The following is a 14,462-nucleotide window of genomic DNA, read 5'->3' on the forward strand; positions in this document are numbered from 1 at the left end:
AATGTCAGGGCAACATTGGTACCTTGACTGGTTGATCTGGTTTTAAGGAGGAGATTGCATGAGAAAGTCAACACAATCCATTGTATCTTTGAGCCCCTTGAAATCTTAGTGAATAACATCTAATGTTGGCAAGTTGTTCCAGTTCATTTTATCTAACATTTTCATAGTGTGTTCTGCAGTCACTTTGATTCCACACAGTTTTTCCGGGTACCTCACATAGGTACATTCTGGAGTAGGGATTGCTTCGCTTTCTTTTGCAGTGGAGCAGAAGTATGAATAGCTGCTCTGCTCTGTTCTTATTTTCTGTCAAAAGAAGAGGGCAGAATTGTGGTAAGGAAGTAACTGAGTACATCAGTGTTATAACTCCTGAAGAAATGGACTGAAATAGCTGGTACATTATTGTGTCTTTAGTGGAACTTTTGTTATTCTCCATGGAACTGAAAAAGCATGTACTGTCCAAGAGAGAGATTTAAGAGAAGTGTAAAACTGTGGACATGGTGTTCACTATGCTACTGTCAGTGCTACTGATACTGGCCTTTGGATTTTGTCTGTAGGCTAGCAGTGTCTTTGGGGAAGCTGTTTTGTGGATTTGCTGGCTTAGAAGTCCTCAGATGGCTTCTTCTAATACATCAATAACAAAAGAAAAACTAAGGGGGATGTGGACTGTTGCTAAATGGAGGGGGGACCCTGATAACAGAGGATGCAGAGAAGGCAGAGTTACTGAATGCCTTCTTTGTATCAGTCTTCATTGACAAGACCAGCCCTGAGGGATCTCTAACTTGGGAGACCAGAGTAGAGGAATGTTGGAAGGAAGAATTTTCCCTGGTCAAGGAAGATTGGGTTAGAGAACACATAGGCAAACTTCACATCTGTAAGTCAATGGGCCCTGACGGGATGCATCCATGAGTGCTGAGAGACTGGCAGACACCACAGCAAGGCTGTTCACAGGCATCTTGAAAGGTCAGGGTGATTGGGAGAGGTGCCTGAGGGCTGGAAGAAATCAAGTGTCACCCCAGCCTACAAAAAGGGTAAGAAAAGGGAGCCAGGGAACTACTGGCCAGTCATCCTCACCTTAATCCTTGGAAAAGTGATGGAGCGCCTCATTCTAGAAGCAATCTCTATCCACATGGATGACAAGAAGGGCTTCAGGAGTAGTCAGCATGGATTCACTAAAAGTAAATCATGCTTGACCAACCTGATTGACTTCTATGATGAAGCAACTTCCTGAATGGATGAGGGGAGAGCATCAGATCTTTTCTACCTCAACTTCAGCAAGACTTTGGACACTGCTTCTTGCAATGTCCTCATAGGCCAACTCAGGAAGTGTGAGCTGGATGAGTGGACAGTGAGGTGGGTTGAGAACTGACTGAATGGCAGATCCCAGAGGGTTTGTAACCAGTGGCACAGGGTCTAGCTGGAGACCTGTCACAAGTGGTGTCCCCCAAGGTTCAGTACTGGGCCCAGTATTGTTTAACTGGTTCATCAGTGACTTGCCTGAAAGGACAGGTGCCTCCTCAGTAGGGTCACTGATGACACAAAGCTGGGAGGAGTGGCTGATACCCTAGAGGGCTGTGCAGCCCTTCAGAAGGAACTCGACAGTTTGGAGAGATTGGAAGAGAGGAATCTTCTGAAATTCAATTGTTTTGTTTCTAACAGCTTTGAAGCAGAGAGTTCTATATTAAAAGCACTGTTAGGCTTCTAATTTAGTATCACTAGCTCTTTTTTCTTGAAAGTCTACAAAAATGGGGGGGAAACAACCCACTACATTCTCCATGTCTTTTTTTCCTCTGCATCATGCATCAATCTTGTATATAAGCTAATGTTTGAATGTCTGTAGTCATAGTATTGCATTGCAGTACAGGCTCATTACATACCAACTTTAGAACTTGTTAATCAAATGTGTTCTCTCTTTCTCATTTAGAGTCTTAAGTAGAAGTGTCTCATATACTCTCTGGACAATATTCATAATCTTAAGGAATATGCATAGTCTCATTCCCTTCCTGCACTTCAGCATTCAGTCCAAGCTCAGATCCATTTCAACTTACTTGCATTTCCCATGCAGCAGATGCACTGACAGATTTGTTCCAGCAAATCCCTTGGCTGCCTTGTTTCACTGGGCATTTTTTTGTTACCTCTAGGTCTTTCTCTTTCATATGTCAGAGGTGCTAAAGGGTTCTTACATTGTTGGCTGTTGTTGCTCCAGTATGGTGCCAGAGCTTGTGCATTGCCCCTTATGTCTCTTTTTGGAGAATGGGAATTTTTTTTTTTTTTTTTTAAAGTAGGATGATCCATATTTGTCTTCAGCTCATTGCATCTGGGGGAAAAAAAGATCTGCATGCACTCCTTTTAAAATGCTTCTTGGGACCTTGTCTTTATTCTTCAGTACTTTAAAAATCCCAATAAGTTGAAAGCTTTGAGAAACTGGTTTCTCCTCTCTTCCAGAATTTTCTATCTTACGAATTAATTTGGTACTCACTTTAGACTTGAAACTTGGCACTACTGTTGAGTAATAAAATTAGGAATTGTGGTGTAAAGGCTTGCGTTGTAACTTGTATGGAGCAAACCTCCTGCTAAACTCTTGTGAGTTTACATCCTGTACGGCAGAGAAGCTCTGCCATGGATCATATGCTCCGACTGCTGTGGGTCCGGAAGCAGATGGTGCTGCCTGGGTACAGAGTTGCGCCTCCGTAGTTCCCATTAGTCACTAACTCACTGACTCTTCTCCCTGCGCTTCCATAGGTATTGCCGGTTAAGTTGTGAGCTTCTGGTTTGTGTTAAGCATCTCACGCTCCATGTAAATTCTTTTTCTGGCAGAAGCTCAGCCTGTTACTCAGCCTACGCTTGGTGCTCTGTGTCCCTAAAAGAGGCTGATTGTTTCACTTTGATTTATGCAGAAGAGCTTATCTTAGGAGATTGTCATCTGGATGTAGAGAAGGTGATTATTTCAGTTAAAGTATCAATTATATTTCTTGGCTGATGTGATTGCAGGTTTCCTTTTAATGAGACTAGTTTTTAATTGACAGCTTTTAGTCAGTGGAGCTAGGTCATCATGAAACATTGAAAGAGAAATAGATAATCATTTACAGTTGTGGTTTTTAAGGTATGCTGGGGAGCCCAGGAGTACCTTAGAATAACTTAAAGAGGTAAATTATTTTGTTACATTAATAATTAATGATGTTACTATCACTAATTATATTCTGCTTTACAAGGAAAGTTACACTCGAACATTTTATCACATGAGCAACAGCACTATCATAAAACAGCTGTGGTTTCAGGATTTTTGTTTTGTGAACCCTTGGACAGTAAAATTGGCTTTGAGTTAAGCTTGGCTACTGCTTTGTAATGTTCAATAGCTTAGTCTTTGATGTGATAAATGAGTCAGAGTAACATTTCAAGTGGCTGAAGGAAGATGCTTTTTACTGACATAGCTGAAAATCAATTGCTCTTTTTCGATGGTAACTTATCTTTCATATTTTTGAGATCTGATTAATGACTTTTCTACAGATTAAACAAATTTTTGTAGTTCTCCAGCAGAATGAGTATTAAATCAAAACTGCCACTCGGTGATCTTGCACAAGAAGAATTAGAGCAGCTTTCTTGCTATTCAGCATTGTTAACAGATGGTTTTAGACAGATTAGGTAGGGAAATCCCCAAAGCATGATTTATGAATTAATGATTGCAAACAACTCTGATTATAGTTTAGTAAAACTGTTGTATGGTACTATGAGCCTGTGGCTTTCTTCATGGATTTGTTTTATGTTTCTAATTAATTGGAAAAGTATAACCCTTGCTAGATAGAACCTTAAAGTCTATTTTTTACTCTTTGAGCTGTATTGCATTTCATTAATAGCCTTGTTTAAAGCTAATGGGGTAAATGAGAAGTGATATAGACTCTAGAGCCAACTTATAACTGTCACTCTGCTTTAGATACTGAATTGGATTGTTTCTCACATATATGCCTAAAATGAATTCTCAGATGGTAAGATAACTCCTAAACACAAATTGCAAAAGTTATGTATGAGCAAATCCTAAAGTTCTTTCAGATGTACATAGAAAAATAAAAAATTGTGCTGTTGCTTTTGTCTTACAGACATGTTTTTGTTAAGCAGAATGAATATAACTATTTAGAACCACACAAATCCTGTCTTTTCAAATAACAATAAAGCAAAATTTAGTATGTAGTAACATAAACTTTTCAACATGGGGGTTGTGATAGTATTTTTGTTTGTTTGTGTGTTTATTCACAGGTATGAAAAATGTTTAGAAGAGTAATATTGTCCAATGTTGCAAGCACTTAACATATAGGAGTGACCAGTGCATGGAGTGTTCCCTTTTAATTATCAAAGATTCTGTGTTGTATCTCCATGTTACATTTAAATATTCTTTAATTTTCCAACTGAATGAGTTTTTATTGCCCTGGAGCTCTTCAATGAAGCAATCAAAAGAACATACAGGAACTTTAGCATAAATAAGATAATAGTTCCTGGATTATATGAAGTTTCTGTTTTGTTTTGCACTCCTGTAGGTGGATAGTGGTTGGATTTGCATAGCCTTTTCCAGAGCACACTGTACTTCTCAGTTAATCCCTAGAGCAAGTATGTGCTTTTCAAAACGGAATACCAGGTGTTGCTCTGAACTGAAGTGGAATGGCAAAATGCTGCTAATGAAGCCCTCTCTGAAAGAGGCTGCAGGAACTCTTCTGTTGGGAACATGCAAAGCAAGAAGGATTGAATAGCTGGTATTCACGGCAGGGAAGCCACCTGCTTATGGAACTAACAAGGATTATTTTCTGCATCTTCAGGAGCCAATCCTGGTTTGAAGAGGGAGAATTCTCAGTGGCAGGTGGTATAAGTGTGTTGTCCCTGCTACATCCTTTTTTACAATGTCTGAATTTTTAGTTCTTCAACGGTGGTGTTGTTTTGGATAAGCAGCTCAGAGATGGCTCAGGCATTGTTTGCACAAGCAGTACAAGGTTAGGTACATTTACAACAGCAATTTAGGGGGAAAAGCCAGAATTATTGTTTGCCAGCCTCTGGTTTTGAGGTCACCTGATTATGTTAGTAAATTGAGTTATTTCTGAGACTTGGATCTCTGTGGTGCTGAAAACATGTCTGCATCTGTTTTAACCACATCTGAAAGTACACTTTTAACAGTGATCTTCCCTCTGAGTTGAATTTTCTTAGGCTTAATCCTGCCCAGGATTTCTAGGTGTGGAATGAAAAATGGGAATTGCTTTGTTTATGAAACCTATCTGTTTGAGTAAGGAAATACTGACCTGAAGGGCAACAGGAGGGGAGGAAAATGTACTGCCTTGTATGCCCTGAAACCCAATTATTTGGTCAACTAGCTTATGCTCACCTCTTCTAGTGTGAGGTAGTTGTGCTTCTCAAACTTCAAGACAGCAGTTGAGTTAGAAAGCCAGTTTTACTTCTGGACACATTTTGTAATAGGTAAATGCGTATTTTATGATGTCCAGTGTGCTTGTTGATGCTCATATTGTATAATGAGAAGAAGTTAAGTTGGACCTTGTTTGAAAAACTATCTTTGTCCACTCATGTCAAGTTGCTCAAAGGTACAAATTTTGGTGCCCGCTCAGTCTGTGAACTTGCATACATCTCTTAAAAAAGAGAAGAAAGCTTGAACTTGAATTGTCTGAAAATGACAACCTTTTTCTCGGTCGCTCATTCCTATAGAAATTCTGACAATGCCTTTTTTGGGTGGAAGGTGGGACAGTCCTCTGACTAGTACAGCCTGTGGCAGTAAGAGTAAACAAGGTATCTTTGATCAGCGGTCAAGCCTCACTGAGGGTTTTTCAGTGATCTGTCTCCTCATCCATGTGTGGAAAAAAGAGGAGGGAATAGCAGCAGTGCAGGTCAGTTTCTGTGTACTTTTCTGCTTCACCTCTGCAGATCAGTGGGGATCTCTGATTTTAAGGAGTCTGTGAAAAGAGAACATTAAAAAGAAGTCATATTTCTCCTCTACAGTAGGGTACTTTAATAACATTATTAAAGTAATTCAATCCTCTACATAATATTCAAGAATCCACAGGCTGCAAGAACAGTGAGCTGTGTTCATTCCTTTTTTTTTCACCGTGATGTTCCTTTTCACAACTTAAAAAAAAAAAAAAAAAAGAAAGAAGAAAGAATTGGAAATAATTTATTCCCATGGGGGGGAAAAAAAAAGTCCTGAAGTTTTCAGAGTTCTTATTGCTTTGGGGAAAAAAAAGCCAGCACCAAAAAACCCCACCACGCAAAGCCCCAACCCCAAAATAATCCCTGGAGGAAATAAGTTGGTGTCATCAAATTGCTCCACTGCATTTGAACAAGTTAATCTATATCACATTTTGGCTAATCATTTTCACAATGGTGTTTGGTTTGGAACTTGAAATTTAAAAGTTCCTTGGTTTTCTAGGAATGCATTCAGCACAAAGAGAGGGTATTCACTACTATAGTACAGTCTTGCTCCGAGTTGAATCCTTTCTTTTGATCTCTTAAGAATTCCAAGAATGTCTGACAAGTACATAGCAATCGTACTAATAATCTGAGGTGAGTATTTGAATTTGAAGTTGTGTACTCTTGTCTTTCCCAGTGAACTTTACAAAGAGAAGATTTTGAAGTGTAGTTCTAAAAGAGGTGAAGAGGATGGTTTTGACCCCTTTCAGATAATATTTCTATCTTGTGAGAAGTGCACAATTAGGTATGGTAGTGTTTTAAAATTAAATGTAGAGTTTGCAGTTAACCAGCTGGAAATCTGGTTACAACTGCATTATAGCTCGTGTTGGATTTGCTGCTTAAACTCTCGTGATCTTTCCTAGGCAAGCATGCTGAGGACTATGGGATATAAGATACTAGGTTAGGTACCCCAGTGATCCGAGCTAGTAGGGCTGGTTTGTGTTGCTTGGCAGCTCCTACTTGTCGCTGCAGGTCATTGGTTGTTCCTTCTTCCTTTTCAGAGGTGGCTTGCCAGCTTGTTAGACACTGCTGTGAAAGATTGCCTGAGGCTCCACTAAGCGTGTTTGCATTTGCCCACAGATAAGTGAACCAGCCTACAGGTTGTTAAAGTTGTTTATTTAATTTGCTTCCCTGAAGGTTTTTATGAAAGATGTGTATAAAACCAGTGAGAAGATACTTTTTTAAAGCCTCCAGGTAAAGGTACAAATACAACAGTCTCAATGCCACAAGTCTGACAGTACTCAGCAGTCCTGGGTATGCAGTGCATTTGTACTGCTCTTCTAGACACCAGTCTAGAGGAACTATGAGGAAAATTCCTAAATAGCGGGTAGCTGGATCACATCACTTCATGGAAGCTGTCTTAAAAGTGTTGACTCAGCGTCCTGAATGATGTGTTAAGGTCTGTGTGACTTCTGTAAGAAGGGGTTGATTGGCCCTTTGAATAATAACTCGTAAAGAAACTGTTCTGGTTCAATTGTCCATAATTGTTTCAAACAATGTTTTCAGTATAAGTAGAATATTGGTTTTTACAATTAACTAGTGCATTAGTAGTTAGTGCAGTTGAATTTCGTTTTGGTTAGTCTTTTCCAGCCTTTGAAAACTTTCAAAATAGAGTTTCTGCAAAGTTTATTTGTTGAATTTTTCTACAAGATTAAATATGAGTAGAAAGATAAGGCTTTCCAAGTCTGAAAATCCACATACTAGCTGAACTTTAAAAAAAAAAATTTTAGTGCTTGAAATTCTACAAAATGCTTACAATTTCCATTAGTGCCTGGACAGGCATCTAATCTTAACAAACTTTTGGTTTTTAGGACAGGTAAGCAAGTAGTCCTTGTTCACTTCCTAAGAACCCTGAGGCTCATCTTGTGATGAGAAGTTTGTGTTACAGTTCTCTTTGTAGCCCTTATGGACAGGATTCAAATGCCAGCTGCTCCTTCTCCACTCTCTCTGATGCATGGTTGTATTCTGTAGCAGGTGTGGGCGTTAGAACAACATGTGCTGCTGTCTGGGTAAAGGAGTCTGAAGACCTGATCATCCACAAGGAGTACACGAGACCTAATGAGAGACAGTACCTAAAATGTAATATTAGATGTTCCTCTGTGCCCCCAAACTCAAGAAGAACGAAGGAAAGTAAAAGCAGTGTGGGAAAGGCCTTTTTGACCAAGATTTCTACATGTTGTATTAAATGCAACTAAATTTACCTTATAGCACTCTTCTTGTACGGCCAGTATGTAGTGCTATCACATTTTCCTAGCAAAGACTTTCCATTCCTGGTATTACTTTTTTTTTTTTTTTCCAGAAACAAATTTTCTCCTGTTATAAAGTTAATGGAAGGTAGAAAGCAGAAAATGCACAAAATGGAAGAGGAGCTGTTACTCTAAGGCAGCTAATCCTCATAGCATAGAGATAACATCTTGAATTTTTTCTAGCAGGAAAGCTGATCAATACAGAATTAAAGAATCAATGGCCTGGGTTGGAAGGGACCCTAAAGGTCATCTAGTTCCAACTCCCCCTGCCAAGGGCAGGGACACCTTCCCTTACATCAGGTTGCTCAGGGCCCCATCCAGCCTGGCCTTGAACACTTCCAGGGATAGGCCATCCACTTCTCTGGGCAACTTGTTCCAGTGCCCCACCATCCTGAGAGTAAAGATTTTTTTTTTTCCAAATCTTTATTCTAAACAGATTCTCTTTCAGTTTGGAGCCATTCCCCCTTACTCTGTCACTACATGCCCTTGTAGTAGGCCCTCTCCATCTTTCCTGTAGGTTCCCTTCAGGCACTGGAAGGCTGCAATGACATCACTCAAAGCCTTCTCTTTTCCAGAATGTGTTGGGTTTGTGTGGCAAGGTTTTGGTAGTGGGGAGGCTGCAGGGGTGGATTGTGAGAAGCTACCAGAAGCTTCCGCCATGTCTGACAGGGCCGATGCCAGATGGCTCCAAGATGGACCTGCTGCTGGCCAAGGCCAAGCCAGTCAGGGATGCACAGGATTATCACAATGCCTCTGTGATAATGTATTTAAGAGGAGGGAAAAGGTATTGTGCAGAAGGAATTGCAGCCAGGGAAGAGAGGAGCGATAATATGAGACAAACAACTCTGCAGACACCAAAGTTGATGCTCCAGTTGCAGGACTAGAGATTCCCCTGCAGCCTGTGGTGAAGACCATGGTGAATGAGCTGTCCCCCTGCAGCCCATGGAGGTTCACAGGGATGCAGGGATCCATGGTGGAGCAAGTAGGTCTCTGAAGGAGTCTGTGACCCCATGGGAAGCCTGCGCTGGAGTGGCTCCTTGCAGGAGATGAGGTGATGCTGGACCAGTTTCCCTGACAGGATTTGTGATCCCAAGGAGCATCCATGCTGGAGCAGCCTGTTGCTGAAGGACTGCACTTCATGGGAGGGACCCATGCTAGGGCGCTTCATGAAGAACTTCAGCCCATGGGAAGGACTCATGGTGGACAAGTTCATGGAGGGCTGTCTTCCATGGGAGAGGCCTCATGCTGCAGCAGGGGAAGGAAACCTCTTGCTGAGGAGGAAGCAGCAGCAGAAACAGCATATGAGGAACTGACCACAGCCCCCATTCCCTGTCTTCTTGTGCTGCTGGGGAAAAGGAGGTAGAGAATCACAAATAAAATTAAGGCCAGGAGGGAGGGGTAGAGGGAAGGTATTTTTAAGATTTGTTTTACTTCTCACAATCCTACTCTGATTTAAAAATTCATTTATTGAAATTAAATTCATTTAATTTCCCCAAGCAGAGGCTATTTAGGCCATGATGGTAAGTGGTGAGTGATCTCTCCCTTCCTTATCTCAGCCCAGAAGCCTTTTATTATATTTTCTCTCTCCCTTTTCCTACTGAGGAGGGGAGTGATAGAGTGTCTTTGGTGAGCACCTGGCATCCAGACAGGGTCAACCCACCACATAAGAGGCAGTAACAAATGCTACTCTTGAGAGTTGAAATCATCCTGAGTACAATGTGGGTACTTTCCCAGGCAGAGAGGTGGGCAGGGTATCTTCCAACGTGACTTGTCAGCTTAACTCTTGTGTTTGTAGCAGGGGCCATGAAATAACTATATTTCCTGTGGTTTTATTTATAGGTGTCTATAAATACTTCCTGAAACCCAGTCTCTTAAGTATCACTTAATTCTGTCATGCAAGACTTAATTACACTGACAATAAATAGACATTAGAATATTTTTAACTCAGCGTGTTGTCATGATGCTTCCTGAGCATGAAGCGTATGATGACTTAAATGTCAGTATCTGAAGGCCTTCAAAAAGATCTGAAAACAGCTGCTCAAAAATTGCCGCAACTGAGCTTGTTTCCTTAAATATGAAGTACATCTTGATACGTTATGGCTGTATCTGTTAGCTTTGGTAAAGTACTTGAGAATAGGCCATTATTTTTCTGGGGCTTCTCATAACAAGTGACAAAGATTGTAGCTGACAGATTCTTGAGACTGTACACTCCTTAAACTGATTGTCTCAAATCTCAGATAAACATTCCACGGAAATAGTGTAAGAGCTCACATTAAACAGAGGGTGAGTACCATCAAAAGGACTGTTTCCTTTCTAAGACCTGATCACTAAATCCTTAAGTAAACATCATGTAACGTATTGCCCTTGTTCAAAGATACTTGCAGGTAATCTTTTCAGCTGCTAAGTCCTGTCCAAACATCACAGATGTTGGTGACTGGGAAATACATGATCAGAATATAACAGATTAAATATTGGGGAGGTGTTAAGCTTGAGGGAGGTCTTAGATGATGTTCTTGGACTCGCAGGGATTTCCTTTATTAAAAAAAAAAATTAAAACAGTGATAGTTCTAGTCTGGTTGCAACTGGATGGACTACAGGGGATGAGCAATTTTCTGTAATCTGAAATATCTTAAATGCTGCAAGTTTTACTAGCCCAGTTTTGTATAGGCTCTTAGGGTTTCTTTGGCTGGTTATTGGGGAGAAAATTCCTTAAGTTTCTTCTGGGTCTTTCCTTTTCTCCATTTAGCTTGTCCAATTTTTTATCTTTGTTTTAAATATTGTTTAAAAGTCAGGAGTAAAACCTTTGCTTATTCTTTATTTTAGAAGCCTTTCCTATTGACCTTTTAATGCTCGCTGCTGTATTTGTGTTCTGAGGCACAATTCAGAACTGTTTCCTTCACTTAACTAACTAGTGAAATTCCTCTCCTTGCTAAGTTAAGATCTTGGGGGTTTTTTTTAACCCTGACTGTTAATCACAAGCTTAATTAATTCTTGAAAAGAATCCTAAACTGCAGTTGCTATTACCTCTGCTTTTTCAAAACTTGATTTGAAATGGAGGATGTACCTGTCACTTTAACACTCTCTGAGGGAATGAGAATGCATAATTCTGAGAAATCTTTCTCCTTGTTTGTACAGCAGTGTTTTCTGCAGGTGGCAGGTCATGAGAAGCCCTTCTTGAATCAGAACAGCTTTCCTCATGCCTTTGACATTATTAAGCATTTTACATTTGTTATGTGTAACTCACGTTTCTAGAACCAAACCCAGCCCTTTTTTTTTAACTGATCTGTATTTCATATCTTTCTTTTATCATGACCTACCTACTCCTATTTCAGGGCTGTTTGTTACTTAGTTTTTTATAGGAAACATCCTATGCAAATCTGATATCAGTACAGGCTGCATTTGCTACCTAATGTTGATCACACTTGAAAGAGGTGTTGCATGAAGCTGTTTGCTGTGATGTTTCAAACTTCTTGACCAACTTCTGTTTTAGTTTTCTCACCATGGTTGTTTTTAACTGTCAATCCATACAGTTTTTTGACTTCCCTGAGAAAAAAAATTACAGGGCTCAACAAACTTCCATCCATTCCAGTGTTAAGATAGTTACTATACTGGCCCCACGTTAGCCAGTCAGAGAAGAAATTCTGTTACTCAGCTAAGAGTTCATTATTCCAGGAGATATTTGCAAAGCCTCAGCTGCTGTGTATAACCATAGGCTGAGTTTAATATTCATATACAAGCTACTCACGTGGGTGTCTAGAGTAGGTCATAGAATCAGAGAATGGTTTGGGTTAAAAGGGACCTTTCAAGACCATCTAGTTCTGCCCCCCCTGCCATTGGCAGAAATACCTTCCACTAGACCAGGTTACTCAAAGCCCCATCAAAGCCCCAGGTTGTTCAAACTACCTGGCCTTGAACTCTTAAAATGATGGGTCTTCCACACCTCAGGGAAATTGTTCCAGTGCCTCACCCACCTTCATGGTGAAAAATAACCTCTTTAAGTCCAATCAGAATCTACCCTCTTTTAGTTTAAAACTATTGACCTCTCTACTGTCACTACAGGCCTTGGTAAAAAGTCTTTCCTAATCTTCTTCTAAGCTACCTTTATATATTAAAACGCCACTCACAAAATATGCATTTTATATATTATAAGGTCTCTCTGGAGCCTTCTGCAGACTGAACCACCCCAGCTCTCTCAGCCTGTCTTTGTAGGAGAGGTGCTCCATCCCTCTGACCATCTTCATGGCCCTCCTTTGAACTGTCTTCAACAGGTCCATGTCCTTCTTCTGTTGGGAACCCCAGCGCTGTACACCCCACTCTAGGTGGGGTCTCACCAGAGCAGTGTAGAGGGGAAAAATCCCCTCCCTCAGCCTGCTGTCCACACTGCTTTGGATGCAGCCCAGGATACAAGCACATTGTTGACTCATGTCCAATTTTTCTCGCACCGGTACCCCCAAGTCATTTTCTGCTGGGCTATTCTCAATCCATTCATCCCCCAGCCTGCACTGGTACTGGGGATTGTCCTAGCCCCAGTGCAAGACCTTGTATGTAGCCTTGTTGAACTTCATGAGGTTAAGATGACACTGGTGATGGACCTGTCAAAACAGCTGCTTGTTCTTGCTTAACTTTGGCAGGGGTAGTAGAGGAGTTTTTTCTGCAAAAATTATGATGCCCTCTGAAGAGAATGCTAAAGAAATGATAGAAATGTAAAAGGCACTCATGTTCCTTAGAGTGTTTTGTAAGACTTTAAAAAAGAAATTTAAGCTGTGATATCTTCATGGTTTTTATTACTTGCATACCTCTGCAGTAACATGGGAATTAAAATAAATGCCCTTGATGATTTGTAAGAGACAGTAGGATTCCTTTCACTCTGCAGTGTTATTTGCATATGCATTTTTTTTCAGGATTATGCAGAACATGTTTAAACTTTTACTGGTGTAAAATGCTGTGGGAGGTAAACTTGCAGCCAGTATGTAAACTTGCAGTTTGTTTTAGGCCAGTGTTATTTTATGTGTACTTCTGAGAAGTCAATAACTATATGAATGTAATATTAACCCAGCATTGAGTTGCTGTTTGCTTAAAAACCAGTTGAAGAAGCACAGTTGTGACCCTCTGTCAATTTGGTTTTCCTCAGCATTTGGACTAATGCTCTCAGTTGGCTTGCTAGCCATGCCTACTCAAGAATTCACCAGCTGGCACTGTTAGATTAGCTGCTGATGGGTATTTGTTAATTCTGTATACCTGAAGTATCTACAATGCAAGAATTCAGGGGAGCTGCCTAATGCAGTTGTTTTTACTATGAATTTCATGTTGGTCTGGATTTCCACTGAAGTGATGACAATTGTGTGTTTTGAGGAATGTCATTCCTCATCTAAAATGGATTTGGTGATGCTCAGATGTTTCCTCAGTTTACTTTCTAATAGGACTCTGTCTTCATTGTAAGAAGATCTTTTCACTGGAAAGGCATCTGGGGTTTATAGGCATTGGAGTTGAAGTGATTCAGGGGACTCTTGCAGGGACAGATTTATTGTATGAATTATATAAAGTGGCCTTCCTTTAGACCTTGTGGCTTAGGTACATGTTGGAAGAGTAGGGCGTATATAAGAAGACAGTGGGCAGACAATGCATTTCTGTACTGATGTTTTGTACTAGAACAAAATATTCTTCTATTCTTATAGCAGTTCTTCCATAGGGCAGCACTGTTCTTAGTTTTTTTGGCTTTTTTATTTTTCTTGTGTGTGCAAAGCCCTCTATGAAGTGTTGACATTTCCCACTGCAAAGGGTTTAATACTGGAAATTTGGCTAAACCAGCTTCTGGCATTCAAAACCAGCCTCAGCGAGGTGTTAAACAGCACCACTCTTTTTTTTCTCCAGAAAGACGACTCAGTGATATCTGAAGGGTAAACCTTGGGCATCGATCAAATCATGAAGCAGAACAGTTCTTACACTGCTTCCTGCTATGTCCTTGAATCTGAAGTGAGCATTACAGGTACAGCTTGTGTGCTCCTGTCCCACAACAGGCTTGACTGGTAGGAGACTGTATGAGTTAATGATGATTTTTGTTTTTTTGAGGAGCAGCAAAGACATCTGTGATCAATCTGATGTAGCTAAGATGTTCAGACACTTAAGTAATTCATGTAATTCTGAGATTCTCTCAACAGACATCTTTGAGTTCCTGGAGATGTGGCTTACAGTGGAGTTCTGTGGGCATTTTGTTCTACACTGCTGCTGAAAGGAGCACTTCTGTTCATCTTTCTCTCTCCAGGC

At 40.5% G+C, this 14,462-nt stretch overlaps 1 protein-coding gene across 2 annotated transcripts in view; it reads left to right on the forward strand.

The window, feature by feature from the left end:
• Positions 1–14,462, forward strand: part of CTNNAL1 (catenin alpha like 1) — a 57,475-nt gene that overhangs the window by 5,995 nt on the left and 37,018 nt on the right. The window lies entirely within an intron of this gene.

The sequence above is a fragment of the Corvus moneduloides genome, chromosome 1, assembly GCF_009650955.1.
Source record: "Corvus moneduloides isolate bCorMon1 chromosome 1, bCorMon1.pri, whole genome shotgun sequence".
Taxonomy (NCBI): domain Eukaryota; kingdom Metazoa; phylum Chordata; class Aves; order Passeriformes; family Corvidae; genus Corvus; species Corvus moneduloides.